Consider the following 5,414-nt stretch of genomic DNA (forward strand, 5'->3'; position numbering starts at 1 on the left):
CTCTTGTTTATAACTGCATTTGCAATCGCTGCAGATCCACCAGTTAAAGAACCAATTGTTGCTAAATAACGTAATGCAGCTAATAATAATGGTAAAAATCCTCATTCATGTTGTGTTAGTCCTTTACCATCTTTGTTTTTATTAAATATTCAATAATTTTTTTAACAACAGGAATACCTAATGTAATAAGTAAATTTCCACCAACTTTCTTCTATTTTTTCCTTTTTTGAATACCTGTTAAAAATGGTTCAATTCCATTTAATTGTTCATTATTTAACTTTAATTTAATTGACTTTCACATGCTGCATCACATTATGTGATGCAGCATGTGAAAGTTGCTGTATTTGGACAGGTTAGCCGTGTAACCAAAATACCAGATCTGAAGTTGGTTCTAAATGAACCAAAACCGGTCATATCAACAAACATTTTGCAATCAAGACGGATTATAAGTAAAATTATTCACACCACAAGGCAGCAACGTCATCGGGGTGGCTATCTAGTTGGGCGAATAGGTGGCTGATGGAGCAGACCTACTTCTATCATAGATTTAAAGATGTAAGAACAAATACAATGCCGAACTTTTAGAACAGGTATCTCCAAGATAACTAATTAAACTCAACATATTATTCTCAGTCTTCTCTTTTGCGTAATAAATGTTTCCTTTCTTAGTAATGAGCCACTGATGATACTGTGGATGTCGAAACTCTGTAGGGAATGTTGGGTTACAATAGCGGTATGTGGGCAAGCATTATAGTGTTGGAAAACAACTCCTGGAACGGTGTTCTTGAATGGCAGCATGACAGGTCGAATCACCAGAGTGATAATCACGAGAATAATCCTGCTGTCATAGGAAATCCTCATCCCAGACCACAACTCCAGGCTTATGCCCAGTGTGTCTAGCATTTAGACATGTTGGTTGCTGGCCCTCAACTGGCCTCCTCCTAACAAACACATAGCCATCACTGCCACAGAGGTAGAACCACCTTCTATCACAAAACATGATGGATCTCCACCATGGCCTCCAGTGAGATCTCTCTTCACACCACTGAAGTCGCAAATGGCGGTGGTTTGGTGTCAGTGCAACGCACGCTACAGGGAGTCTGAGTCAAAGCTGTGCTTCAAGTAAGCGATCTGTAACAGTTCGTTTGTCACTGTGGTGCCAATTACTGCTGAAATTGCTGCTGCAGGTGCAGTATGTTGCGCTAGAGCCATGCGCTGAAAACGCTGGTCTTGCCTCTCGGTTGTGCTACATGCCGTCTGGAGCACGATCTTCTTGTGACCATATACTCTCGTGACTACCGCAACCAGCAACCGTGTACAGTGGCTACATTTCTGCCAAGTCGTTCTGCAGAATCGCAGAAGGAACATTCAACTTCTCGTAGCTCTATTACACAACCTTGTTCAAACTCAGTGAAGTGTTGATAACAGCGTCTTTGCCACTTTGAAAGACGTTCTTGATCAACATTAACTCACCTCGTCCAATCTCAAAGGTAACTAACGTTCACGACTGTTACAGCGTGTATTTAATGCAAACATCATTTGCTAGCGCCACTCTAATGCGACTACTGCGAGATTTGTGTTGACTTCATCGTTCTGATGTGGATCCACGCCTATCAACTATCGTTTATGTCACAAAACTGCTTCTTGGTGTCGAGATTTTTTTCTGTCACTCTGATAGAAGTTACAAAAAGAATTTCAATTAAGTGAATTGATTTATAGTTTTCCAATTTTTTCAAAAACTGTACATACATCATATCCATGACATTTATTCATTATAGCAAATACCTGTCTAATGAAATATTAGCATCACAATCACATTTTATGTGCTTGCTATTAGGGTACGCAACATGTAATCTACAGGTGTTCACTGTTAACCGAAACGACAAACATATAATGACGATTGCTGATTTCATCAAGGCCCTGAGTCTGAGTTGTTATGCAGAATTCCTACACATTAAAGAATATTGTAATGAGTACCATCTTACTCACTGGCTGATGTCAGGCTTAAATTACAGCATGATAAAATTCACTTACTTGTTATGAACCACACGAAAGTAATTGAATCTGATAACAACTTTCATTAAGGTTACTGATGACGTCGATTCCTTACTGTTATCGTCGACAAAGTTTTTGATGTATTTTTGGCTAACAACTTCGTTATCTTAAGAGCAGCTCATAATCTTATGAACAACAAAGTGACAGGATGTATTTTGAACATATGTTGTAAACAAAATTCCTTATATGTTAGTGCAGAATGTAACCTCGTGATACAGTCCTATTTCTTCTAGTTGAGCAAGTTTTCACCATCTTCATGTTTCGCGACATATAAATTTATGCGGCTGCAAGCCCGAAATTTTCTGAAATAAGTTTTTCCCAGATTGACAGGAAACGTTATCCTTTAAAAGGAGAAAGTGACACCTCCCTCCCCCCCACCCCCACCACCACCATTCACCCCTCTCCCCGCAAATTGCTATTTGTTTGAAACTTCCTGGCAGTTTAAAACTGTGTGCCCGACCGAGACTCGAACTCGGGACCTTTGCCTTGCGCAGGCAGTTTTAATCTGCCAGGAAGTTTCATATCAGCGCACACTCCACTGCAGAGTGAAAATCTCATTCTGGAAACATCCCCCAGGCTGTGGCTAAGCCATGTCTCCGCAATATCCTTTCTTTCAGGAGTGCTAGTTCTGCAAGGTTCGCAGGAGACCTTCTGTAAAGTTTGGAAGGTAGGAGACGAGGTACTGGCAGAAGTAAAGCTGTGAGTACCGGGCGTGAGTTGTGCTTCGGTAGCTCAGTTGGTAGAGCACTTGCCCGCGCAAGGCAAAGGTCCCGAGTTCGAGTCTCGGTCGGGCACACAGTTTTAATCTGCCAGCAAGTTTCATATCAGCGCACACTCTGCTGCAGAGAGAAAATCTCATTCTGCTATTTGTTTGTTGGAATCTCCTTTGCAGTAACAAAGATAACATAATGAAATTTTCGCTCACTTCATTCAACCATGTGCTTCTCTCGTTCACTGTCTGGAGTACACATATTCATTCAGGTCTGGGTCAGGCAATCTAATTGAGATCAAAATCTGTTACATACGTGAATTTTCTTGCTTTTTTTTACCTTTTGCATTCTCAGTTCGTGAGAGCAGCGCAGGCTGTTGTAAGACTTCGTCCTTGTCAGCCAAATATTCCAATAGGCGGGGAGTGGGCCAGGGAGAATCCAGACTCACTATCTCTGGAAGGGAATTTCCAGTTCAGGCGTTCGCCTGATGAAAAGGGGGAAGTTTCCAGGAAACGTGTTTCTACTGAGGGATTACAACTATTTTAGTTTCTTTCTGGGACAATGTTGTCCATTCTCCCACAGAAAAATCAAAAATCTGTTTATTTGTAAGCATGTTTGTATATGTATGCGTGTGTATGTATGTGAGGGTCTGAGCCGTGTGTTTGCTTTTCCAAAATGATTGTTCTACTGATTCTCACTGCATTTCGCTACATCTAAAAATACTTAATTTTGCACAGAAGTATTTCATATTTTGCTGTGGGGGCATAGTAGACTACATTCAGTCCCCATACTTTCCTATAAAGAATATTTTTGTCATAATTTATTAATATATTCTGTGTCAGAATTACATAAATATGCAATCTATTATTCTATCTCAATAACAAAGTGACTGATGGTTAGTTGTTGCCAAGATATCTGCTGTACCGTTATCAATATTATTATCTTCTTCTTCTTTCGTTTCACCCTACTTTGTGGCACATGAAATCAATCAGTTTTTAACCTTCTCTGCCTTTCTAATAGCCAAGTATTGTTTCACTCCCTGTGATCTTGCTTGCCCTTCTTCTTCAGGGATTTTGATTGTTCGTTTGGCTGTCATTCTGACTTGAAACCTCTCTTTCTCGTGTTTGTCTTTTTCCAGTTTTATCTATGTGCATATTTTCTGTGATTTGGAGTTCTCTAGGTCCTTCTCCGTTCCCATAAACCAAATTGGTTGGTTTTTTTGTGTTTTGGAAGACTTTTTGTTAATTTATTGTGTTCCTGGAGATTCTTTGTTAATTTATTTTTTCGTACTCAGGATGTGTCCATGAAATTCAATTCTTTTATACCTTATTGTGTCTGAGTATGTTTCGTTAGTTTGCTAAAGGGTTTCTTTTTCATACGAATTAATTTGTTGTTGTGGAGTCTGGGACCAAGAAGTTTTCTTATTATGTTCCACTTTTTGATCTCCAACCTTTCAGCTGGGCTGTGGTTGGTGATGGACAATGTTTCGATTACATACAGGTGTTCCAGTTTGATTAGTGTGTTGTACTGTCTTATTTTTGTTTTCCATGAGAGGGACTTTTTGTTATATGTGTTTTTTGGTGATTTGAAAGCCCAGTGCATCTTTACTTCGTCTAGATACCATTTCTTTTTCCTCGTGGGCATTCCAGATGATCCATTCTCCAAGATATTTGAATCCTTCGACATCCCTATTTTTTGTTCTATCATTTCAAAATGTTTTGGTGTTTTTTTATTTTTGTCATTGTCTTTTCAATGGAGATTTTGAGATCTATTTTTCAGCTTGTTTTTGTAGTTCGAGATATAGACTGAATTATTTGGCGTACGACAGCAAAGTGTCACTGAAAATCAGCTGAAGCTTTGCTAAAAGTAACATTAACGGCGATTTCTGTGCACTTCCGTAAGATTAGGTTGGATGAATGATTACTTGGGGCTCTGCTAACCAGATGCTTACTGTATTCTACGAAAATGCGGTAAGGCGTACAGCCAGACTGTGCGGACGATCAAAGAAAGGTGTCAGAAACACAGGAGACACACCGAACCCAAGCAACCAACAAAATCTGTGGTTGCGAAGCGCTGCAGAACTACAGGGGAATCAGTGAAATATGAACAAGTGGAAGTCCTAAGAAAGACCTTATCATTTTTGGACTGTGATTTAAAGGAGGCTGTTGAAATACGGGTGCATGGTGGCCTGATCATTAGGGCCAATGGCTTCACTCTCAGTTCTCAGCCAACTGAAGTCACAAAATCAGAGGAAAGTGAATTTCCTTCCCAGATGTGACTGCAGAAGCACTGATGCAGGGGATATCTGAGCTGCGCTAAGCATTCAGCAATTGCGTCTCTGCTCCCCCCACCCCACCTCCCCTTTCATTGACTCCACCCGACGTGGGTTGCGGCCAGATAGTGAGGAAAGAAGTGGGGAGGTGTGACGCAGCAAACACGCTCATTGTACATGTATCACCTGATGATAACGGCAAGGTGCCGAATAGGAACACCGTGGAACGACTGCACCTTGCTGGGTAACCAACAGCAAAACAAACTCTTGATTCGGTGGAAACACCTAAAATGGTACAAATATTAGAATGAGAGGATTTGGTTTAGGAACAAAATTAAGCCTGAAACAGTGTCAAACAGTGAGCACTAGATTGCCGC

General features: G+C 40.4%; 1 non-coding gene across 1 annotated transcript; it reads left to right on the forward strand.

Annotated features, from left to right (window-relative positions):
* Window positions 1-2,775: 2,775 nt before the first annotated feature.
* Window positions 2,776-2,850, forward strand: Trnaa-cgc (transfer RNA alanine (anticodon CGC)). The gene has a single exon. It is a non-coding gene; the product is annotated as a tRNA-Ala (tRNA).
* Window positions 2,851-5,414: the final 2,564 nt, after the last annotated feature.

The sequence above is a fragment of the Schistocerca nitens genome, chromosome 1 (assembly GCF_023898315.1).
Source record: "Schistocerca nitens isolate TAMUIC-IGC-003100 chromosome 1, iqSchNite1.1, whole genome shotgun sequence".
Taxonomy (NCBI): Eukaryota; Metazoa; Arthropoda; class Insecta; order Orthoptera; family Acrididae; genus Schistocerca; species Schistocerca nitens.